Source organism: Panthera onca, chromosome A1 (genome assembly GCF_046562875.1).
Source record: "Panthera onca isolate mPanOnc1 chromosome A1, mPanOnc1 haplotype 2, whole genome shotgun sequence".
NCBI lineage: Eukaryota > Metazoa > Chordata > Mammalia > Carnivora > Felidae > Panthera > Panthera onca.
In genome coordinates this window covers 17,424,125-17,451,404 of record NC_138339.1, presented here as the reverse complement: position 1 = coordinate 17,451,404, position 27,280 = coordinate 17,424,125, and the positions used below count along the sequence as shown (strand labels likewise).

The following is a 27,280-nucleotide window of genomic DNA, read 5'->3' as shown; positions in this document are numbered from 1 at the left end:
GTTTGCCTCCATGTTTTATTCTCTTTATAAGATTTATCTGTTGCCCTTGGTGTTATCTAGGTCTCTTATGAAATTTCTTGATACTTAAGTTCTAGCTACAATTATAGGAAGTCTATTAAATTGTTTACATATTGATTACATAAATTTTTGAGAATCATAAAAATCTTTAAGATAGAATGAACAAAAATCTTTGAACTATGGATTTGATTACTTACTCTGGCTTACCATGTACCACATCAGGAGAGCCAGGCAAACATTTCTTATGACATAATGTCAAAATGCCTCAGCAAGACAATGGTAGAGGTATGCATAGAAAGAGAAAAAAATATTGGAGCCCAGAGCCTGAGACAGAGAAGGAAAACAAGTGACAGCAAGAAAAGGTTGGAAGGGTGTGTCAGCCTTTGTCTTTAAGAGGAGGACATTTTCAAAATACTTGGAAAAGTTTTAGTAACTTAAGGTATTAAAATGGGAATTCTTTGGGCACCTGGGTGGCTTGGTTGAGTGACTGACTCTTGATATCGGCTCAAGTCATGACCCCAGGGTAGTAGGGTTGATCCCCGCCATGGGCTCCATGCTGAGCTTGGAGACTGCTTAAGATTCTCTTTCTCTTCCTCTGGTGCTTCCCATCCCCTCTCAAAAATAAAATAAGATAAAGTAAAATGGAAATTCTTAAGAGCACGTGTAAAAATGCAAGCATATATGAGGGGGGAACCAAAGTAAGACTAGGTGTGAAAAGAGTTACTGAGATGTCAGTAACATTAGTCCGCTTCCTAAGAAAAAAGAGTGGGAAGGAGATAATTTTACAAACTCATGTTTGAAAATTTCTCTTGACTCCTCTGCTAATTCATAGTCTACCTAGCTACACAATTGTCATTTAGATTTTAAAAAATATTTTGAAGATGTGTTCTATCATATTCTGGCATCCAACCAAGCTGATGAAAAATAAGGGTAAATGTATCACTCCCTCATTTTATGCAATGTAAGTTTTTTCGTGATGATATTCAGATTTTTTTCTTTTCCTTTTTTTACTAAATTTCACACCAACATGTCAAGGTGAGTCTTTTGTCATTCTCAAGACTAGACACCCAGAATGTTCTTTCGACATGGAGCCACAGATCCTTCAGTTTTTGGAGATGGTCTTGTATTCATTCTCTGATGCATTCCTACCCTGTGTTTTTTCTTGTTGACTCTTTGTGGGATGTTTAATAGTTGATTGGAGGCACGGGGTTTAAGAGTTGATTGCATTCTTTTAACTCTCACTTTCTATCTTATACTTTATCCCATTTTCATGATTATCTTTTCATCTTTGTCTTCCAGTTCTTTTTTTTCCTTTTCTTTATTTTCGTCCTTCCAGTTCTACTGGTAAACTTTCTAGTGATTTTTTTTTTTTCTGATTTCAGCAGCTTGTTGCTGTGTTTTTCTGTTCTGTCTCTTTCCTGTTATTCTGCTCTTGTTTTTAGATAGTTTGTTTCTTTACTCTCTACAATAATGTTAATTGTAGTACTTTCTACAGTTTTTCTGTACTTTTTTTCTCTGAAATATATGTATCAAATAGAGTAGGGAGAAAGAGAGACATAGACAAATATTTTAGTTTATTCTATTTGGATTCAGGTCTCATTCTAGTTTTTTGCCATATTTGATATGTCCAAGTCCTGACACATTTCAAGACTGTCATGAGTAGATAAGTTCTCATCTGTGCTACAACATTGGTTCTCTAGTCTGCAATTTTATACTTAGTTTCATTCATCACCATTTCATTAGTCATCCAATAGTTTGCCCAAAATGCTGATCGGATAATAGACAATATGCCATTCTCTTTTATTGTGGCAATGCACACACACAAACATGCCCACAAGTAATTACATATGTGTAATCTAGAAATATTTTTTCTATAAATAGTATATATATATTATTTATAAATATGTATTTCCTTATCTTTAAATTATTTAACCATTATAACTTTTTGTCTCAGTATGAAAGGATCTTACATACATAAATGCAAACAGTCATATTAACCAAAAACTTTGAAAAGACAACTGATCACTTTTTTCTCTTATATTCATTGTTATAAAACAGATTTAGTTTATATATGTACACATGCACACACATACACACAGAAACATATATGTAATTACATGGTTGATAATTCCAATTTGCAGTTAGTTTTGGACCTCCACTTAATTCCTTTATTCAAGTCCCTTATATTTCTTAGTGTAATGGATTTTTATAAACAACCAGTCAGACTCACTACATTTCTGAAAATAACTTAATCTTTAATAGGAGTTTAATTGTATTTTTTAAACTGCACTTTAAGATTAAAGAAATAGAAGGTAAGAGTGTCCAAACAACTTGTGCAAAACCAAAAAATAGTAACCTAATGGGTGCAAACCTTTTCAATCATGAAGTTTAAGTAAATCTACTCTTGGTTTCTATTCTGGTGTTCTTTCCACTGGTTTTCCAACTCCTATGCTGTTATATATTGCATTTCATCGATGAATGTAATTAACACAAGTTTTGGGGAATTCTGGACCATATTGAAAAATATTACTGTGCTTCCTTACAAAGGAGAAAGAACCTAGGCATCATTGATTCTCATGTCAATATCTTAAGAACCAGGGTTTTAAGATACAGTAGTATCCTACAATACAGTAAAAATATTATACCATTGAAAATATTCATCTATTTTACCAAGAAACAATATATTTACAGCTATATCAATTTGCAGTTATTTATAAACATCTACATTATGGTCTGTGTACTATTCTGGCCTTAACTTTCCAAAACTTTTTGATCCAATTATGTCTATTTTCCCTTCTTTTCACTTTTGTATACCTTAGTCCTTATTATCACTTAAATTTCCAATTTTATTTTTTTAAATTTTTTTTTTCAATGGTTTTTATTTATTTTTGGGACAGAGAGAGACAGAGCATGAACGGGGGAGGGGCAGAGAGAGAGGGAGACACAGAATTGGAAACAGGCTCCAGGCTCCGAGCCATCAGCCCAGAGCCTGACGCGGGGCTCGAACTCACGGACCGCGAGATCGTGACCTGGCTGAAGTCGGACGCTTAACCGACTGCGCCACCCAGGCGCCCCTTTTTTTTTTTTTTTTTAAATTTTTTTTTTTTTTAATTTTTTTTATTAAATTTCCAATTTTAAATGCAAGTTACCTATGTCTCTTCCAATCCATCATCCAGTGAACATGGTATTTGCTTTGATTAAAAAATCCAATATGCTGTCCTTGAAAATTATCTGAGGCAATTAGCAGTCCTCCCTTTCTCCTCTGTCAACATTGTATTTTTTTTTTTATAAATTATTTAAGGTTTATTCAACTTTGAGAGAGAGAGACAGAGACAGAGACAGAGACAGAGCGTGAGGGGTGGAAGGGCAGAAAGAGAGGGAGATACAGAATCCAAACAAGGCTCCAGGCTCAGAGCTGTCGGTACGAGCCCAGTGCAAGGCTTGAACCCCGGAACTGTGAGATCATGATCTGAGTAGAAGTCTGACGCTTAACAGACTGAGCCACTCAGCGCACCTGCTGTGTCAACATTAAAAAAAAATATATGATAACAATATCAGAAAGAGCTGCTAATCACTGAACATATACTCTACCAAAATACATGCTACAAACATTTAGTGCTCACAGTAACTTCATGATTTATTATCTTTATTTTACATGAATGTAAACTAAGCTTAGATTTTTATATTTTATATAAATTATATATATATATATAAATATTTGTTCTATTATATTGATCTGTTCACACTATATATTCATAATCCTCATTTCTAATTCTCTTAACCTCTTCCTGATAAACTCTTTCATTACATCACCATTTTACTGTTGAAATAACCTTTTTACAAAATAAACTTCTAAAATTACTGAGGCAGGAAGTACCTGGGTGGCTCTGTCGGTTAGAGCCTGGAGCCTGCTTTGGATTCTGTGTCTCCCTCTCTGCCTGTCTCTGCCCCACTCATGCTGTGTCTTCCTGTCTCTCTGTCCTCAAAATTAAAACATTAGTTTTTAATGAAAAAATAAAATATAATCACTAAGGCCGTACAGAAAGCTCCCATGTACTCCACACCCAACCATACTAATAACATCTTATATTAGTTTGGTGCATTTGTCATAATTAGTGATAATATTTACACCTTTTTATTGAAGTTCACACTTTTAAATTTTTGCCTAATGTACTTTTTCCTTTCCAGGATCCCATATTTCATCGCACATTACATGTAGTTATCAGGTCTCTTTAGGTTTTTCCTGGCTATGATAGTTTCTCAGACTTCTTCTTGTTTTGTTTTGTTTTTAATAAGTTTGATAGTCTTGAGAATTACTGGTCAAGTATTTTGTAGAATATTCCTCAATTGGTCTTTGTCTGATATTTTTCCCTCATGATTGGACTGGTTACATGAGTTGAGAGGAAAACCACAGAGGTAAAGTTCCACTCTCATCGCATCATATCAAAAGAACACAGTATCAAAATGATTTACTACTGTTCATTTTAACCTCAATCACCTGTCTGAGGTGGTTTGTCAATTTCTTCAGTTTAAATTATTCATTTTTTTCCCAAATCCCATAGTATACTCCTTGGAAGGAGGTCACTGTGTGCAGCCCACAGTTAAGAAAGTGCAAAGTTCTGGGGCGCCTGGGTGGCGTAGTCGGTTGGGCGTCCGACTTCAGCCAGGTCACGATCTCGCGGTCCGTGAGTTCGAGCCCCGCGTCAGGCTCTGGGCTGATGGCTCGGAGCCTGGAGCCTGTTTCCAATTCTGTGTCTCCCTCTCTCTCTGCCCCTCCCCCGTTCATGCTCTGTCTCTCTCTGTCCCAAAAATAAATAAAAAACGTTGAAAAAAAAAATTAAAAAAAAAAAAAAAAAAAAAGAAAGTGCAAAGTTCTGCTCCACGTTTTGAGGGGGAAATTATCCACATAAAAAATTTGGAGTTTTTCTGCATGGGATATTTGTGTGTCCTTCATTTATTTGTTTCACTAGCAATACATAGGTGGATATAATGCTTTGGTTCATAGTCCCACACTACTTTATGTATAAAATGATTTCAATTAGTGTCTGTGCCATTTACAAATCCTTATTACTGCTTACTTTTTGTTTTGGTTTATTTGTTTGTATGTCTTGAACACTTTCTTACTTTTTACCACTACAAACTTCAGGCTCATCTTGTATATTTCTAGCCCTTGATCTAGAATCAGCCTTTGCTCCAAAAACTTTGCTTTCTTATGTTGCAAAATTATATTGCAGTCAAAGATGTGGATGTTAAGTTGCTCCATATATATATATATATATATATACACACACACACACACACACACACACACACACACATATATATATGTATATATAGCCCTTGTATATAGCCTATATGTGTGTATATACATATATCTATATATATAGATATATGTATGCATATAAATGGCCTTCTCTCTCACTTATATGTAACTTCTTACTCCAGCACTGAAAAACGTGCTTTCCAACATTTGCTGTTTATTTACTTAAGTGTTCAATTCCAACACATAGGTATAGTTTGTCAGAATTGATAACCCATATTCTTGGTTATTAAAACAGAATTATTAGAGTTGTTTTACCTTTAGTCTTGTAGACCCTACTCATTTCCAGGGTGACTTGGGTCTCAACCTTTTCACCCCTACTATGTTCAGTAAGTTTATTCTATCCATTTGTTAAACAGTTAGATTATTTTGTCACACTCTTCATTCATTCTTTGGATCCGCTGTCTAAAACTATTTTGAAATTTTTCATATATTAAGGTTTATTGTTGCTGTAAAGTTCTATAGATTTTGACAAATACATGGTGTTTTGTATTCACCATTACAAACCCATATAAAATAGCTTCACAAATTAAAAAAAATCCCCTGTGCTTCTAAATACTTGACAGCTTCCTCCCTGCCTCCTGGAAGCCACTGATATGCATACTGTCTTTATAGTTTTTCCTTTCCCAGACTATCACATAAATGTAATCATGCAATGTATAGCCTTTTCACACTGAGTTTTTCACTTAGCAACATGGAGTTAAGGCCCATCCCTGTCTTTGTGTAATATATATATATATATATATATATATATATATATATATACATATATATATATGTGTGTGTGTGTATAATATATATACATACATATATATATATATATATATATATATATATATATATATATTAGCTCATTTCCTTTTGTGTCTGAATATCATTTCATTTTATGGATGTACCACACTTTATCTATTACCTACTGAGGGACATCTTGGTTGCCTCAAGTTTTTTTGCAATTATGAACAAAGCTGCTATAAATATTTGTGTACAGGTTTTTGTATGAACATAAATTTTTCAAATCACTTGGGTAAATACCTAGGAGTTCAATTGTTGGGTTGCATAGTAAACGATACCCTTTTGAAAGAAGCTGCCAGAGTCTTTTCCAAAGAAGTTATGCTATTTTGCATTTCTTCCAGCAATGAATGAAATCTTCCCTGCTATTCATTCCTAACAATACTGGTATTAATTTAGATTTTAGCAATTCAATGCAGTGGTATTGCATTTTTTAAATTTACATTTCCTAATGACAAATTATGTTTAGCATCTCTTTATATCTTTATATGCCATCCAAATCATTGGTCTTTTTTGGTAGGGTGTTTATTCTATTTTTTTTTTTTTTTGTCTAAATTTTTCGTTGTTTCTATTTCTTTTCCTAGTGTTTGTTTTTAAGAGATCTTTGTGTATTTTGGATACAAATCCTTTATGAAATATACAAATATTTCTCCTAGTCTGTGGCTGGATTTTTAATTCTCTTAAGGCGTCTTTTACAGAGCACATTTAATTTTAATAAAGTCTAATTCATTATTTTTTTCTTTCATGGGTGATGCTTTTGTCATCATATTCCAATGTCATCACCAAACCCAAGATCGCTTAGATTTTCTGTTATGTTTCCTTTAAAAAGTTTAATTATTCTGCATTTTAATTTTAGGTCTATAGTCAGTTTTGAATAAATTTTCATAAAAGCTAGATTGTGTGTGTTATATACATATATATATATATATATATATATATATATATATATATATGCTATATTTAGAATATAGACTTTCAGTTGTTCCAGCACACCTTGTTAAAAAGTCTATCTATTCCAATGAACTGTGTTCACCCTTTGTCATAAATTAGATAATTGTATTTGTGTGGGTATTATTATGGATCCTCTTTTCAGTTTCACTGATCTCTGTGTATACTCTTGCAAAATTAAGCTTATTTGATGACTATTACTTAATGTAAGTCTTGAAATCTTGGGGGTGTGAGTATTCCAACTCTGTTCTTCAGTGTTTACTATTCTAAGTTTTTTCCTCCTTCTATGAACTTTAGAGCCAGTTTGTTTGTATCTACATCTAGCTTTCTGAGATTTTGATAGAAATTGCATAGAATCCATAGATCAAATTGGAAGAATTAACATCTTAACAATATTCAGTCTTCCAATCCATGACACAGACTTTCTCTCTTTTTTTTTTTTTTTTTTATTTTTTTTTTCAACGTTTTTTATTTATTTTTTGGGGACAGAGAGAGACAGAGCATGAACGGGGGAGGGGCAGAGAGAAAGGGAGACACAGAATCGGAAACAGGCTCCAGGCTCCGAGCCATCAGCCCAGAGCCTGACGCGGGGCTCGAACTCACGGACCGCGAGATGGTGACCTGAGCTGAAGTCGGACGCTTAACCGACTGCGCCACCCAGGCGCCCCAGACTTTCTCTCTTTTAATTTAGATGTTCTTTGAGTTTTTCATAATGTTTTTGCAGTTTTCTGCATACATTTCTTGTACATAATTTATTAGTTTATATCTAAATATTTATTTTCTGTGTTTTATAACTAGTACTTTTTAAAATTTAAAAGTCTCATTGTTGCAGATATATAGGAAAGCAATTGAATTTTGTTTAAATTGAATGTGTATTCTGTAATCTTGCGATATTTGCTTATTACTTCAGGAGTTTTTTCGTAGCGATATGGATTTTATACATAGACATGTCATATTCCAATAAAGGAATTTTTATTTCTTCCTTTCCAATCAATATATTTTTTATTTATTTTTATTATTTTATCTGCTAAGCATGTCACTGTGATGTTGAACAACAATGGTGACAACAGACATTCTTCCCATGTTTCCGAACTTAGGGGTGTGTAACCATTGTGTAATGCCAGATAAGTATTTTTTAAAGATTTTTTTTATATCAAGTTGGGAATATTTCTTTTCATTCATGTTTGTTGAGATTTCATTTCATTTTATTTTATTTATTTTATTATTTTATTTAATTAATTTATTTTTTTATTTTATTTGTTTCAAGTTCTTATTTAAATTCTAGTTAATATATAGAGTAATATTGGTTTCAGGAGTAGAATTTAGTGATTCATCACTTACATATAACACCGTTGCTCATCCCAACAAGTGCGCTCCTTTAATGCCCATCACACATTTAGCCCACCCCCACCCACCTTCCCTCCAGCAACCCTCTGTTTGTTCTCTGTAGTTAAGAGTATATTATGGTTTGCTTCCCTCTCGTTTTCAAACTTCCCTTGTGTTCATTTGTTTTGTGTCTTTATTTCACATATGAGTGAAATCATATGGTATTTGCCTTTCTTTGCCTTACCTATTTTGCTTAGCATAATACACTGTAGCTCCAACCACGTTGTTGTAAACGGCAAGATTTCACTCTTTTTGATGGTTGAGTAATATCCCTATTCATATATATGAATATATGAATTCATATATACACACACACACACACACACAACACTACTTCATCCATTCACCAGTCAATGTGCATTTGGGCTCTTTCCATAATTGGGTTATTGTTGATAATGTTTCTATAAACATTGGGGTGCATGTGTCCCTTCAAATCAGTATTTTTGTATCCCTTCATATTTGCCGAAATTTTAAAAATCATGAATGGCTTTTCGGTTTTGTCGATTTTTTTCTACATTAAATTTTCTTTATCAAATTACATTTATTTGTTAGCCTATTGATATGGTGGGTTATAATGATTAATTTTTGAATGTTGAAACAGCCTGGAAACTTAAATACATCATACATGTTTGTGGTAAATACACATCATCCTAATATCAAAACCAAAATTGTCATTAAAATATAAGAAAAATACAAAATCTTAAATAAATATTAGCATATAAAATTTAATTATACATAAATTATAATAGTCTTTTTTTTCCCTTACTTTACGTCGTTTCTGGATTTGATATTGGGGGTAATGTTGGACTCATAAAATAAATTAGGTATTATTACTTCTTCATGTATATTCTGAGAAAAGATTGTGTACAATTGGTATTATTTTTTCCTTAGTTCTTTGATAGAATTCTCTTGTTGTTGTTGTAAGCTTCTTAATGATTAATTTAATTAACTTAATAGATACAGTGTTATCCCGGTTTTTTTCCCTTGTGTGAGTTTGGGTAGTTTGGGTAGAGTACAATTCTGAGAGAGAGGGAAAGACCATATTCCCACAATTTCTATTACAGCATATTGTTAAAAATGTTTTTATTTTGGTATTGTTTTTGTTAATCTCGTACTGTGCTTCATTTATAAATTAAATTTTATTATAGGTATGCATATACGGAAAAAAAACAGTTTTTATAGAGTTTGGTACCATCTGCCATTTTAGGCATCCCTTGGGGGTCTTAGAACATATCCCCCATGGGAGGGGAGGCTATTGTATCCATTTTATCATTTTGATATCTATGTATCTGTAGTGATGAACCCCCTCCTCTCCTTTCTGATATTTTCCATTTGTAGCTTCTCACTTTTTTCCCCCTGATTAGTCTGGTTAGAATTTTGTCAATTTTATTGATCTTTTCAAAGAACTAGGCTTGTTTTTTTGTGGGGTGTTTTTATTCTCTTTTTCTACTTTTAAATTTCATTGATTTGTGTTCTATTTTTAAAATTTTGATTCAGTATAATTAACTTACAGAGTTTCATGTGTATAAGGTAGTGATTCAACATTTCTATACATTACTCAGTGCTCAGCACAATAAGTGTACTCTTAATCCTCATCACCTATTTCATTGATTCTTTTCTTTCACTTATTTTAAACCTAAAGAATGTTTTTCCATAGTTCTCTAAGAGAAGGCTTTAGTTTTTTTTTTTTTATTTTGGATCATTTCCCTTTCTAATATATACGTTTAATATATTGCTCTCTACACACTATTTTCACTACGTCTCTTAAATTTTGATAAGTGGCATTTTTGTTTTCCTTTAGTCCAAAATATATATTTAATTTTTCCTAAAACTTCTTCAATACATGTATTACTTAGAAGTGTTGCTTAACTTCCAAACAGCTGAGGATATTTACATTTATATTTCTATGACATATATTTCAATTACATTGATGTTCAACTGAGAACATTTTCATGATTTAAAAAAATGATTAATGTGTGTAATACAGATTTAAAAAACATGAATGAAGTGTGTATTACAGCCCAGAATGACGTCTATACTGGTGACTGTTCCATGCGACCTTAGAGTAATGTGTATTTTACTATATCTGGATGGAATATTCTATAAATGTCAATTAGAAAGTGTTGATTAATAGTAATGCTGAAGTCATTTATATCTCTACTGATTTTCTTCCTGCTTTATCTAACATTAATGAAAAATGAAATGCTGAAATCTCTGATAAAAAGAGTAGATTTTTTTTCTATTTTTCCTTTAATTTCCATTAGTTTTTGCCTCATGTCCATATTTAGTATTATAGATTTTCTCAGAGAGTTAACTCTTTTTTCAATGCTGGGTAAATCCCTTCTATGTCTCTGCTAATCTTCTTTGTTTAGAAGTATACTATGTCCAATATTGAGATAGTTACTCCAGCATTCTTTTGATTAGTATTAGCATGGTATATCTATCCCTATCCCTTTACCATTTCCCTCTTATCATCTTGGTTTAAAGTAGTTTCCTTGTATATAACAAAAATAATTGTGTGTGTGTGTGTGTTTAATCCTCTCTGATAATGGCTAACCTTTAGTATGTTTAGAACGTTATCCTGGAGCCCTTATATGTGGTGGGAGGTGTGGAAGATGGGGAATGTTCTATAATCTTTTAATCTCAATGTTTAATGAGACTGTCTCAAGTCTGAGACCTTCATCAGTATTTGTTCAGTTTCATAGCTTTTTTTTAGATCACCTGCTCCATGCCTTTCTGTGTTTTCCCATCTATTTTTTTGAATGTTTTTAATTTGTTGCATGAAAAAAAATATCCCATGCTGTTATATACTTGCATATATTGTTGCTATCATTTTCTCCGTATAAAAATATATAGTTAATATAAGGAACCAAATTTGCACTTCACTGAAATAAACTAGAATAAAATTTAATGGATGAGACCTTAAGAAAAAAAAAAACATTTGAAACATTTAATTCTCATATTTCTCCACATGAATTTTTAAATGTGATTTCTTGTGTGTGTGTGTGTGTGTGTGCACCCTTGCATACATACACATCACTCAAAATATTGCTAATGGTATATCTATCATTTCTAAATCCAACATTTATAACTGCTATATGCATATTTATTCAACTACAACAATATAGCATATCAAGTTACCATTTAGGAAGGTAATGTGAAGATAGTCTTTTTTTTTTTAAACAAGTCATTAAACTGATGGACACTAAGAATGAGCGGAGGAAAAGTCCAGCCTTTCCTCATTATAGTTTATAATAAGAGTTTATTATAACATCCCTTAAATTCTTGAAACAGTGAAAAGGTCATATGCAAAATAAAATGATCAAAATATTTTAGGTTTCCAGCATATGAATGTTCCAGCAGTAGACAGAGAAATGGAGAGAAATGTGAAATCGTTACCTTAAAATTCTGGTTCATTATGGCATCTGTAAAGTAGCTTGATAAGATAAAGTCACATTCAGAAAGCATATTGCAGATATACTTAAATCTACTGTTCTTAAAAGGATGTTACATTTTGGCTCAGATCATTTGCTCTCTTACAAATATTACAAATACAAATCAAGTAATATGAGCAATTTACAAAGCTAGGGAAACCTGTAGAAACATCATGTAGTTCTTCAATTAAGAAAACTATTTAGACATTAGTCTAATTCTTATTTCCATATGTATATACACTAAAAGAAGATCTGAATAAACATTTAGTGGTAACATAATGTGTTTCAGTCACAGCTTTTTGTCTTCATATCTTTCATTTTATCCACACAATCCCTATGAAATTATTGCCTCTCATTTTATAATGCAAATACAATTTCTCAACCTGATTAAACATACCTGTAGTCACGTTGCTTGTAAGTGACAGTTCTGAGGAGAAAAGTAAAACCAAGTAATAACAGCAACAAAAACAATGGTTAAAAACCTTCCCAATTTCGTACCTTGCAACGAACAATTTCTACATAAATATAAAGAAATATATATGCTCTCATGTCTGTTTTTTTTCAATATTAAAGATGCTTGACTACTGAAGTAGACCATTCTGTCAAAAGAATTCTAATCTTCGAGAAAATCAGTACATTAGAAAGTAGACCTTTCCCCCCCACAGATATCATGTCACACCTAGTAGTTCTTTCAAAAGGAGAATTCATTTTCATCAAATTTTTAGTTATAACATTTGAACCTTTTTTTTTTTTCACATGTGAAAACTGAGGCACTGGGAAGTTATATAATTTCCCATGGTCTCAAAGCTAATAATTTTCAGAACTCTGATATGGACATTTGTTAGACTGACTTCGATGGTTAAGCTCTTTCCATATCATTTCTCTGTCTCCCCTTGACATACCTAAGCTTGATAATCCTTTACTTATCTCCAGCCTATTTCATTTTCCATTCCGTATGGAAGTTGTTTTAAAAATATCTGCTAAGTTCATTTCCAATCACTGCCACACAGCACTTCTCCTCCTACATATCTCTGCAGAAATCCAAGCTTCCAACTTTTTTAGAGTGACTATTAATTCTCTTCGTTCCACGTATTTTCACTCATTCTACTTCCCTTATCTCATATCTTACAGGCACTATTTACACAATTTTCAGGAATGCTAATACTACAGTGCCTTGTTTAAATGCATAATCTTCACGACCTACAAGTGTTCTGGAATTTGAGGAATGAAGTTCCAAAGAGTACAATTTTCAGGTCAACATACATTTTACAATTCTTTTTCTTATACAAAGAGACTTACTTATCTTTTGTTTTCTTTTGCCTATTATCAAGTTGTCAAGAATTTCAAGCCACTCTAAGCAATGATAATACACCTTTAGAGTCTCTTGAGTGCCTTCATTGTCATTCATTCATTCTTTCAAAAATATTATTAATTGTGGACCTAATTTGCACCACTTAGTAAAAAAGCTACATGACAAACTTTATACTTACATTTTGTTTTTTATATAATTTATATAGACAAGGACAGATAGGTTATAACAACTTTTGAAAAAAATGTCTTTAATTTTGAGAGGTATTCAGCCCCCGATCATAATTAATATATATACAATTGTTCATTCTTTAAATTACCACATAGTGAAAAATGAGCCATTAAGACACGTTTTAATGTAACCCTCTTTCTTTTCTGAGCTGTCAGGGTCTGGCCATTATGATTACTTAATAAATGTCACTAGAGCATTTAAAAATAATTTTGTTCTTGGATTCATAGTAAATTGTTACAGTCTGCACCAGAAAATTCAGTTTTCATAGTTGTATAAAATGATGGGCTCACTTATCTAACCAGATGTCAAGTTCATTTTCAAAACAATCTACAGCAGTGTAATAATCTTTTAATTTAACCATTTTATTTTTATACAATTCAACATTTCATCCAATTAGTTGGCACCTTTATTTTTATTATTATTCAAAATTCATTTATCCATACAAGAAATATTTGTTGATGATATACTCTGGCTACACACTACACTAAACATTGGAGAAATAAAGTTGTGAGAACATTCACATTCCCTGATTTCTGGGAATTTAAATATATGTATATGTATGTATATATGTATGCACACATACACACACACACACACACATATATATATTCACACACACACACACACACACACACACATATATATATATATATGTATGCATCAAATAACTATATAAAACTGGCACTCCTCTAAGTTTGGAGACTTCAGAAAGGGAGATTATCTGTACTTTATTTTCATGATAACTTGATCAATTGCACATTTTCCTCTATGCATAGGACATCTGCTTAGAATACATAAAAGGTAAATTTTAAGCATCATGCAATACAATCATTGTTTATGAATCATATCATTGTATAATTAATGGGTTCCAATTTCAGTTAATTTTTTCAGCCATGAACTTTTTTCTTTCTTTCCATTTTTTGCTTATTACATATATATTTTGGTAGCCCTTCCATTCGGAATATAGTATACATAATATCAACTCATATTATATCCATTAATGAAAAAGAAAGCAGATTTTAGGAACACAAATAAAACAACCGTCTGATAACTGCCTTCGTCCTTAGATCCAAACTTTAACATATTGGACAAATAGCAAACAAAGCAGTGGATTTTTTTTTTTTTTTAACAAAGCAGTGGATTTTGACAAGAATATCTGAACAGGAAATTACGAGACTACCCTATGAAGAGAGTTTGATATCTGATAGCCCCTCAGTTCTTCCCAGCATCCCGGCACTTTCCCTTTCCTTGTGTTTTGAGAAATTGCCCAAGAAATTTTATAGTGGTAATATTTTTGATAAAAGTATATTTTTTGTTCAATGAAATTTTGAATTTTAAAAAGTTGATAGAAGGGTGCCTGGGTGGCTCCTTGGCTGAGCATTTGACTTCCACTCAAGTCATGATCTCATGGTCCATGAGTTGCAGCTCCGCATTGGATTCACTGGTGTCAAAGTCGAACACGCTTTGGATCCTCTGTCCCCCCTCCCCCCCACCTCCCCTTCTGTCCCTCCCTGGCTCTCTCTCTCTCATAAATAAATAAAACATTTTTTAAGAAGGTAGGTAGAAGCACCTGTTCAGCCTAAGACAAAGTAATCAACTTTTAGTTATAGAATTGCAGGTACCAGTATGCTGGGTGTGTTGAAGAGATGAAAAATTTTTCCACAATAGTAGGAAAGGATTTCCTGGATCCCTGGTATGTGATAAAAAGCACTTTTACTGACTCTGCATGAAATGTCTATAATGGATGAATCTGGGGAATTGTAACAGTAATGACACCCACTGACATATGCATCCTTAGATCCACACCCTGGACATTGACTGGGTGTGACTCACATGTCTCATGTGACATAATGTCACCATTTGGAAGTTTAAAATGTAATGTAATCTGGGACTTGAAGAGTACTTAAACATTGGGACATACCGTTTTTTCTTGTTGCCTTTTGAATTGGTCACCATACGAAGATGCTTGGGTTGGCCCCCTGAAAACATGGGACCAGTAGCAAAATCACCAGTTTGATAAGAAAGACTGTCATGACCACCTAGTTCAAGTTGAGTCTTCTGAAATTGCAGTCTCATGAGTGACTGCAGGAAACCATTTGAAGAACCACCCAGCTGTGCCCAGGCCAAACTGCTGACCCACAGAATTGTGAGGAAATAAAATGTTAATAAGCCACTACATTTTACAGGACTTTGTTATGTAGCAATGTATTGCAAAGATTTGCATTTAGATAGATTGAGTCACAAGTTCAATGCGACTAGCGTGGGATAAATGTTATACTAAATAGCATCTGCACATCACTTTATATGTAACACGTCTTCACGGTAATTGTTTTATTTGGCCCATGACCTTCTACATTCTTATTGTGTTTTGTTGTTGGTGTTCATTTGTTTCCTGCCACAACATAGTCCTAAATAACTAAATACAGTGTATCACAAAGATAGAAAAAGTACTAACGGACCACTCAGCAGAATCAAAGATATGTGCTAGGCTTCAATAAAATAAACGCATTTATCATTTTTGGCAGTAATTAGAAATACTTCTGGCAAATCATTTGAATTACTTGTAGGATGATGTTTGAGTTCATTGTGGGTAATAAAAAAACTAGATGTTTTAATATACAGACTAAAGGTATTTACATATGTCAACACTCAGATATTTGATAATAGCTCTTAGCTATTGTGGTATGCTGAAAAACGTTCCCCCCGAGGTATTCCTAGACAGGTATTCTCTGGCAGCTGTGAATATTATCTTATTTGTAAAAAAAAAAAAAAATTTGCAGATACGATTAAGCTAAAGATCTGGAGATGGGGGGCTGCCCTTAAATGCATTGACATGTCTCCTCATAAAAGGCAGGCAGTTGCAGATCTGAAAGACACAGAGGAGGAGGCTATCTGCAGGCTGGCTATTTGAAGATGCCAGCCTTAAAGATTAGAATGATATGGCACAGGCAAAGAAATCAGGAAGCAACCAGAATTGAGAAGATGAAAGGAACAAGTTCTCTTCTAGAGTCTCTAGACTAGAGGGAGTGCCTAGACCTTAATTTTGGCCAAGGGAAATTAATTTTAGACGTCTGAACTCAACTATGAACAGAAATTTCAGTTGTTTAAATCTACCAAATTTGGATAATTTGTTATAGCAGCTATGGAAAACTAGCGGAGTTATGTTCTATTAAAATAATTAACCAAACTCTGAACTATCTTTCGAATTTACATATAAAATTTCCAAAATGGATTCAACGAATGATTCGTTAAGGTAAGTAAACAACAGCTTGTGAACATAAAATGTTAATAACCTGGATTATTCACTATTGTTTTTGTATATATATAGAAAATGTATGTGAATGTCTTAGGTTCCGTTTCAATGCCTATCAATAATAATAAGTTCTGAGTAGGAGACACATTTAGGTGGTGAGTCCAGTGTGAGATGAATTATAACCACAATATTATTACTATAGATTTTCAAAAGTATTTTTAGTGTATGAGAAGCAAAAATCAACTGGAAAGCTTTCATCGGGAAATATTTTATTTATGTTTGGAAAATTTACTATGGCTGGTAAAAGGAAAGTATTCTATAAGCAAAGAGTGGAATCAGGGAATATAATCAGGAGACTGTTATTTTAGACCAGGTAAGGATGATATTACATTTAGTGGATATACCATGAATAGTATTTGTCTCCAGTTGTTGAAAACTTGGGTGATTTCTGGCTTGGGGCTATTAATAAAGCTGCTATGAACACTACTTAAAAACCTATTGGGTTCTCTGTTTTCATTTGTCTTGGGTTAATCAATAGAAATGGTAAATCATAGGGTAAGCACTTTTTTAATTTTATAAGAAACTGTCAAACAAATTTCCCAACGATAATACTACTTTAAACTCCTAATACTCCTTCCCTTCTTTATCTGAGATTTCATTAAAAAAGCATAATAGCCGGGGCGCCTGGGTGGCTCCGTCGGTTAAGCATCCGGCTTCGGCTCAGGTCATGATCTCACAGTTTGTGAGTTTGAGCCCTGCGTCGGGCTCTGTGCTGACAGCTCAGAGCCTGGAGCCTGTTTCACATTCTGTGTCTCCCTCTTTCTCTGCCCCTTCCCTGCTCATGCTCTGTCTCTCTCTGTCTCAAAAATAAATAAACATTAAAAAAAATTAAAAAAAAGCATAATAGCCATATTTTTGTCCCACAGTTCATAAAAGTTTTTTTTTTTTTTTATTTCCACTTTCAACAGTTTTTCTTTCTGTACATCAGTTTGAAAGATTAACTCTTTCTCTGACTTCAAGTTTATTGATATTAATATTTTTAGTTTTTTAGTGTTTGTTTAACCCACTGTGTGTGAAGTTTTCTTCAGGGCCTGTATCTGCTCTCAAGAAATTTCAGTAAACTTATAAATTATTCAGGAAATTAAATTATTCACTGGGAATTTCACTTATTCCTAGTTTCCATTTCCCAATTGAATTACTCTATTTTTATTTTTTTATATTTAAAAAAAATTAAAACCTGATCACATTTTAATGTGATAGCTTTTTTTATGCTAATTGCACCATATTCGTCCTTTCTGGACCTTTCCTATTGCCTGGTCTATCTCCTGGTCATAAATCAAATTTTCCTTCATTTTTAAAACTTTGGTTATTCTGATTATCTGCTGAAGTTAATGGATATTACATTTTTATGTCTAGATTTTGTAGTCTTCTTTAATAGAATATTGAGTTTTATCACATTATTCATTTAATATATTTGCAGACATCACATATTTTTGATGCTCATATTTAGACTGTTAGGACGGGCATATTGCCTGTACTTCAAGACTAGAATAGTATACTTCTAACCCATGTTATTTCAGGGGTCTCTACTGAAAACCTATGGTTTCCTAAGTGTCTCTTAATTCTGACTACATAGAACTCAAATATTTCTTTCTTTCTTTTTTTTTTTTTTTTGAATTCAAGTATTTCTTAGCCTTATACGAGTTCCACTGGTTGTACAGTTGAAAGTTACCCAATAATGTTCCCTGGCGTAGTTTTGTAAAGCCTTAAATGTGTACACACAGTTTTGTGTTGTGGTAAAGGCTGAATGGGACTCTTTTTCAGATTCCTGGAAATCTTTCTCTCTCAACTACCTTTTATTTGGTACTCGGACACAAATTTCCCTTTATTTCCATTCTCTGGCTTCTTAATGCCTTCTTACTGTGTTCTGCTCCCCAAAAGTGCCTCTAAGCAGAAAACCTGGATGATTCAGGAGTCTACTTCCTTTTGTTTTCCTCCCGCAGGGAACATAGGCTTACTTCCTTTTTTTCCCCCCTTCTGTCTGAAAATAGTAATTTCTCACATTTTATCTTGTTTATAGTGGTTTATGGAGGAGGAAGAGGGCTCATCTGGTGCCACTTATTCTACTGTGGCTGAAATAGCAAGTCTCTGAAATAATATTTTTGAACAAGTAACAAAGAATGGATCCTGTGCATGGGGAAGGGGTTAGCCTTAACTAGGATCCAGAAAGACGAATCCAGAAGTTTTGAACACTTACAAAACCCAGCATGCGATATTTTCTTATAATCCTCCTCTCCTTTCTTTTTCTGTTTTGTTTTGTTTTGTGTTGTTTTGGGGGATGGGATGGGTCATCTACTGTTCCGTGCCACAAGCCTTCTGACAGCAACCCTCACTTCCTACCTTTTTTGCCTTCCCTTTCAGATCCAGTATCCAATTGTGTAGATATCTATGTTCTTAATCTACCTGCCACTTTCCTTGCTTTTCATTGCAACTGTATGAGCACAGGCTGTCATTACATCTTGACTAGATAATATATAATAAACTCTAACTTTTTCACTTGCTTTAATATTATACTAACAAAAGTAATGACATTAACACAATATATTAGTCTGCCCAGGCTGCCATAACAAAATACCACAGACTGGGGGGCTTAAACAACAGAAAATCCTTTTTTTCACAGTTCTGGAGGCAACGAGTCCAGTCAGGTTAGTTCTTGGTGGAGGCAAGTTTCCTCATTTATTGTTCTAGTTCTAGCCTTACATGGCCTTTCCTCAACACCTGTGTGGACAGGACAGTGGGGGTGTGGGAAGAGCCAGTTTTTGGTATGCCATTTTCTATAGAGACTAATCCATCAGATCAGGGCCCCACCTTTAATTTTTTTTAACGTTTATTTATTTTTGAGAGAGAGAGAGAGAGAGCAGGGGAGAGGCAGAGAGAGAGGGAGACAGAATCCCAAGCAGGCTCCAGGCTCTGAGCTGTAAGCACAGAGCCTGATGCAGGGCTTGAACTCATGAGCAGTGAGATCATGATATGAGCAAAGTGGGAAACTTAACCCACTGAGTCACCCAGGTGTCCCCAGTGCCCTACTTGAAGACCTAAGTAGCTAACTGGGGTTAGGTCGCCAACATATGAATGGGGGGGTGGGCCCAATCAGTCCTTAATAGACTACTACTCAAATTAAATTTATAACACCATTAAAAATATCAATTTAAAACTAATATTAAATATTAAGACTTTCAACAATGGCTGTATATATGAAAAGCAAAACCCAACGTTTCTTCCAATCTGTTCTATGATATTCCTTTACAGTTTAATTCACTGATTGGTAGCCTAACAAATCATTTCTTCCTACAGATTTGGGACATGATACGATACTTTTATTTTGCAAATCCACCTAGTAGACATGACATGCACATACACAGATAGATATAAGGATACATAATATAAAATCTTAGATATATTAGTTATATACATTCGATACCAAATATGTAATTTCTGTGTCTCTATATATCATTACCAGAATAATAAACTGATTAGGCTCTAACTTTCAGATAACATTGGGAGAGGTAGAAATTAAATTATCTTTCCATGTTTACAAAGTAAAGCCTTATAAATTGACATTCATAATCAGAATTATTTCTGCATGTTTCTTGTTACCTGAACTCTGTGATAGATTATTACTAACTGAATGTGACGGACATCATCTGAGTTCTACATAATGTATCATTGCCTAAAAATTCAAGGGCGTAAGAGAGGAAGGTGCTGAGAATATAAAAATCAGGCGTGTGCTTATCTGGCATGGGTCTCATTTTACGACGACAGGAAACATTTTATAAAACCAGAATTATATAGCATTTTTTTCAATAAAAATTTATAAAATAGAGACAGAAAAACATTAAGGGACTTAGAAGAGTATCTCATGGAATATATTAAATTCTAACCATTAGTTTAAGAAACTATGAAACTAGAAAAAAGTACAGAGATTGATAATGAATGTATTGTAGCTACAAATTTTATTTTAATTCCCATGTAATGTATTAGAATAACGACAGCTGAGGAGTTAAGGAAACAATCATGATTAATCACAACAATTTATTCAAGAAGTCATAAATTTCATAGATAACTTCGTATTTCATAATTTTACATTTGCACTGAGATTATTTGTGATAATTATAAAATCACATGCTATATATATAGATCTTGATATTTTTTATGAAGTGGTAATAATGTGATTTACACAGGTGGGAGTATGGACCCCCCAATACATGTATTATCTGAACTATGTATCATGTATAGAAAGAGAGAATGCAATGGTTAATAAATGCAACTGAGGTTAATTAAATGTGTTCTTCGCACAAAAAAACCTAATTCTCAAACTATCATTTATTCTCTTTAAAATACTGATATATTATTTAGCTGAGAGCATTATATAAATTTTAACACTTTACAAACTAATAATAATATTACATTAACATGTTTTAAATTTTGATCATTATTTGCAAATGCTGATTGTCGTTTTCTCCCTATTCACCATCAAGTTATTAAAAGCAAGTCAGCAGAGCGGTGGCTGCCTGTGGCTGGGGGCGGAGTCTCAGGAGCCGGGGTCCCCGGGCTGTGCTGAACCATAACGTGCAGAACTGCTTAGAGATGTCATAACCATCTTTTCATGGCAATGATCTCTGCATCTCCATTTTCCAGTGGGGAAACTGAGGCCCACTGAGGTCCAGGAAGAGCCAAGATTCACCCCCTGGTCTGTGTGACCACACCTGCCTGCCTGGTGATTTGGGGAAACCAAGCCAGCTATCAAGCACATGCCTCTGTGCCCTTGGGGTGCCACCACCAGGGACAGCAGGCCTGATGGGGTTGGTGTTATGGAACCTGGTCTGGATCTCCCAGTGGAAGAACCAAGTGGCACTCGGCGATCTTGGAAGGCAGGAGGTTTATTTTACCCCGTTGGGCTCAGAGGAGAGCGGTCTCCAGAGGTCTGAGTCCTGAGCATAAGCAGAGGGGACAATTTATTATTTGTTATTATTTTTATTTATTATTTATTTATTTATTTATTTATTATTTATTATTTTGTTATTTATTATTATTTATTATTTATTTATTATTTATTATTATGATTTTACTTCGCATTAGTAGTAAATTGGCACCCTCACAAGAGAGGTGGGAAGAAAAACCCAGAAAGAGAGTCTTGGGGCAGGGACTGGGATTCCCCTATCAGTCCTATGGACCATCTTACAACAGATTTTTCCCTCTCAGTGGAGCTCACCCACTGCCATCAGGGGAGGCCTGAAGGTCCTTCTGCACTGGGCTGGCCCTGACAGCGGAACCCCAAGGCCAACTTCGACGAGGCCACACTGACCGTAGACGCGGTCTAAATCCACATCATGCACAACGTTGGCGTCACTCCAAGTTTGTTCAGTCTCTGCTCTGTCAGATGCCCAGACCCAGATCTGGCTGCCCCCAAAACCCATCTTAGAGTTTTCCGGAGACCTGGCAGTGTACTTCCCCTGAGGTTTTATTTCTGGAACCGGCTTGAACCCTTCGGAGCCCGCTGTGTGCGGCTGTGGGCCTACAGAAGCCAAGTCTTGCTCAGAACCGGCAGAGCAGGGGTGCGGCTCCTGAGCCCAGCCTCCTCTGAGTGACTCTTTGGGCAGGGAAACCGGGAGTTTGTGAATGACCTCCCTCCCGTGAATGCGTCACTGTACGAGCCGTCCAGCCCAGACGAGATCCATCATTTTAAGAACCAAAGTTTGGGCGTGGCCTTTCTGCACCGATGCCGCCTCACTGTCTGAGCCGGTGTCCCCCCTGGAGAAGGTGGCCAAGAAGTTTGCTTTCAAGGACTGCATCCCACGCCCCTCCGGCTGCATATCCAGCCGCACCACGTGTCGACACCGCCGTGCCTGTGCAGCGTTTCCCGCAGGTTTGCGTGCGTCCTCCAGCCAGGCAGTGCTTCCCAGCAGGTCAGGTCATCACGGTCAGGTCCCTGGCCACACCGCAGCGGGTGGCACCCTGCTTTGGCCCGGAGCGTGTGCCTGCGTGCCACCCGGAGCTTGTAGCCCCGGTAGCAGAGGAGAGCCCTTCCGCATCCAGGACAGAACCTGACCTGAGTTGGCCACCAGACTCCCCCACTCGTGAGGCTCCAGAGACAGGCACTGGTGGCATCCACTGGCAGCCAGTACAGGCAGAGGGTCCCAGTGGCAATGGCAGCAACAGGAATCCCCATGCTGGCCCATGGGGGAAGGTCCAGGAGGTGGGTGACAAGCCAGTGGAAAGGCCTCAGGAAGTGCCAGAGACCTCTTTCTGTGACTTCCAGGATGTCACCCGCACGGTGCTGAAAGAAAGCCACAGCAGCATCCACTGTCTGGACAAGGGCCTGGAGTTTCCTGGGCCGGGGCCCTGTCCTCGCTGTCACCGGTACACGGCTCTTTCCCCCGACAGCCGACTCCAGCCACCACCTGTACAGTGAGGTGGCTGCTCCATGGCTGGAGATGAGCGTCCAGGACACTATCCGTGGACCCTTGGTGGAGCCATTCGTGCTGGCCAAGCTGCGGCCCAAGGATGGCCTCTGCTTCATCCACTGGAGCACCATCCGCCTCGACTGCCTCATCCCACGGTGGCCCAGGGTGACCAGGCAGCCGACGCACAACACTGGCACCTGCGTATGCTCCCCATCGAGCTGGGGCTGGGACGGGTCCTTCCCCAGCTTGCAGGAGCTGCCAGCCGCTCTGCGGGGCTGCTTGTTGCCGGCCGGCGACGACTGTTTCTCCCTACACTGCTGCTGCCGGCCACGGCCAGGAGAAATCTCCAGCCTCCTCATTGTTCCGGGGTCTCTGGCCCACACTAAGCTACTCAACCTCAGCCAACTCAACTTCCAACGGGTCTGCCAGGATGACATCACCTGTCTGTCCCAGTTGGGCCAAGGCACGAGGAACAGTGCTTATGAGGGCATCTTATGAGTGGGGGGGGTGGGCAGAAGCCCCAAGGAGGGCACGGCAGATGGTGGGGATGCCCCCATACCCAGTGGGGGCCATGGGCTGGAGCTTCAAGTGGAGTCAAGGTAGCCCCCACGACATCGCCTTGGCCTTCTACAAGACAGCCAGCCTCATGAGCCAGGTCTCCCATGTGCACCTGGCCTTTGTGCATGGCATCTGCAGAGGCAGTTATGAGAACATCCAGGGTATAGGGAGTATTGGTCTCCGGACATGTGGCTGGGGTGGAGTGGGGCCACCTGCCCGTAGCCTGGAAGGAAGCAGTGGCCAGCACCCTCAGATACTTGGGTGGGTGGAGCGGACCCCCTGGATAGCCCCCGAGTGCCTGTCTGGCGGTGCCAACAGTCCAACCACCGCAGCTGACAAACAGGGCTTTGGTGCCACCTGCCTGGAGCTCTGCTTCGATGCGGAGGCCCCTCCAATGGACTGTGGCCCCTCTGAGAAAGAGTGTTTCTACCGGAAGCAGCACTGGCTTCCTCAGCCCTCACACCCAGAGCTGGCCACACTCACCACCCAGTGCCTGACCTAGGGACCGGCTCAGTGGCCCTCCTTCTGAACCATCTTGCACAGGCTGTGGGCCCAGAGTGAGCCCCAGCCTGTCACCGGGACCCCTGCTTATGCCAGCTCTATGCACTGAAGTTTCTGCACAGTGAGTAGTGAGTGAGCATGGGTGCCCGTTTCTAATTCACTTACGAATGCACAGATGCCTGTGCTGTCCTTAATGTTTTACTTGGGGAGAGCTATGACCTCTTTGGACGAATTAAGCCCTTGCAATTTATTTATTTATGTATTCATTCATTTTTGCTTTTGTTTTCTCTCTTGATGAAATACCCTTTACCCAATTGAATAAATAAGTAAACAAACAAATAAAGCAAGCTAGGAGTAAAATATTTAAATGAAGATCACTACATCTAGAGACATGGCACAAATGTGCTAGATAAGAAAGACCTTGAGGGCCACCTGGATGGTGGAGTCGGTTAAGGGTCTGACTCTTGATTTCGGCTCAGGTCATGACCTCATATTTAGTGAGCTTGAGCCCCACATCATCTGGGCCATGCTGAAGGTGCAGAACCTGTTTGGGATTCTCTCTCTCTCTCTCTCTCTCTCTCCCTCTGTGTCCCATGCCTCTCACTACTCGCCCTCCCTCGCTCTCTCTTTCTCAAAAAAAAAAAAAATAAAAAACCTTGCATTTTCATTAAAATTCTAAATTTTATCTAAGCGCTTACATAACAAAATGCCTAGTCAAATTTACATATCTATTGTAATATCTAAACTAAAACGGAACTCAACATAAGTAGATACAATACAAACGAAACATGTCATGTAGATATTTATTAGATGTGTCATTTTTTATGCAATGGAAATGTTGTAAAGGAACAGCTTTCCTTTGTTTACCGACATCTACTTGTTTGTAAAAAATTGTTCCTTGTCTTACATACCTTTCTGTCCACCAAGATTCATGTAAACATAAATTTTAGTTTACAAGAAATGACAAAAATATTTTACTTGAGTTGCTATTAAGCAAATGCTGAATATATTCCCTCATGCTATTTTTTATGTTACTTTTATATAGATGTACACATGTACATCTGTTCTTGGTGTTGATAATCATGTCTGGTAATCTCACATTCAGAATTACCTATGATTTAAAGAGGAACAACTGTTTTCTTCATACTGTCATATAGCAGTACTTATATAATATTTTTCCAAAATCATGCAATTCCAGAGAGATCGTACGTTGATTTCCCTATCTTGCACCCGTTTCCTCTTAGAAAATTGCTGTGCTTTGCTTGTGAACAACTCCTTCCAAATGGTCAGTCCACTGGTTTAGGTGTTGCTGACCACATCATATTCTATTAATGGCCATGCCATCCAGCTGTGACTAATTGGTGAGCTCGCATTCCCATGCAGATTGCTAGAAGGTTGGGGATACACTAAAGCCACGAACAAAACTATTCTAAGACTTTTATTAGAAATTTTGAAATAAAAAAAAATTATTCTTGCGTTTTATGTGACAAAGCTCTTTGTAGGGCCACGGAAGTTGTGGAAGCAAATGACAGCCACGTAGTCACCATGGAGCACGAGATTGCCTGCTCACAGAACCCACAAAGAAAAGCCACACAGAGATAAAGAAGCAGGGTTGAATCTTGATGCCATTTTGGAGTCTCTAGACTTATTAGGAGCTCATGATGTCTTTGGATTATTTATTTTAAGAGCCTATGAATTTTCTATTTTGCTAAAAAGATTATGAATTGGGATTTTAGAACTTTTCTGTAGGTGAAGAAATTTTAGATTAACCAAGGTACATGATTTGTCTTTTGTCAGCGACAGGGTTTGTAATCAAACTTTTGCTTTTTTAGACTTTCTTCCATTCATGATTCTAAATACTGGTTTTAATTGCATTAATAGATAAAAGTTATATATGTGGATGTTAAAGGGAATTGTCATCTCTATAGCAAACTATTGATGCAATCAAAAAGCTGTTTCATGAAATCTAATATTTGTGTCGTTTCGCCCTATTATTTTTCTAAAATATTAATTTGAAGTTCCATGTGATTAGGAATTAAGTTATATGGAATCTAAATTTCACTTTATGATATTATGGTTACTAATAGACTACAGAAACTTTTTTTTTTTTATCATTTGAAATGGTTTAACCATTTAGTCAAATCAGAGCGAGGATAAGAGTCAAGTGTTTTCAGTACTAATGACAGCTATCTAGTCCTGTCACCTTGAAGTAAATCAGCTAATGATTTTGGACTTCTACATCTAAATGTAAAATAAGGAAAAATGACCAGGATACTTGTAATAGATTTTGCAGTTTTATTAAGTTGAGTATTAAAACCAGTGTGTTATTAAGGCACATACACAGCATTACAATAAACTGTTTTGCTCCCAAACTGGACATATTTTATTTGGTCTATGATGTAGGGCCTTTAACACATCTTTGCCAACATTTAACAATTTGGAGAATTCATGTAGAATTTAAGGTTTTGCACTGCATTAAAAAAAAAAAATCAGAAATCTGACTGCAGCAGGTAGGGCCCCCGAATGGCTCAGTTGGTTAAGGATTGGACTTCAGCGCAGGTCATGATCTTATGGTTCATGAGTTTGAGTCCCGCGTTGGGCTCTGTGCTGACAGCTCAGAGCCTGGAGCCTTATTCGGATTCTGGGTCTCCCTCTCTGTCTCTGCCCCTCCCCCACTTGCGCTGGTTTCTCTCTCTCTCTCAAAAATAAATAAACATTAAAAAAAAAAATTTAAAGAAACCTGGAGGCAGTCGAGCAGCGTGACCATATGTGAAAAATTAACTGAAGCTGAAGAGCAGATGTGCCATTTAGTTAGGTCCTACGTTCGGAGTCACGGTTCGCGCAAAGCCATATATTTTTGAACTTACTGATTATTAACAGGGTGTGGAGAGTGGCCCTTTTTCAGCCTAAGTATTTCACTAACTTACTTTATTGCCCAGATCCTGAGGACATTTGGATTTGTGACCTTTTCGATATACATTGATAAGTATGGACAGCGTTTTTTATGAATGCAAGAACCAGGCACATCATTGCAAAATTATATTCCAAGTCAAAATACTGAGGTTTGAT

General features: G+C 36.3%; 1 pseudogene; it reads left to right on the top strand.

Annotated features, from left to right (window-relative positions):
- Positions 1-21,393: 21,393 nt before the first annotated feature.
- LOC132680314 (non-receptor tyrosine-protein kinase TYK2 pseudogene) lies at positions 21,394-24,320 on the top strand (annotated as a pseudogene).
- The last annotated feature ends 2,960 nt before the right edge of the window (positions 24,321-27,280 follow it).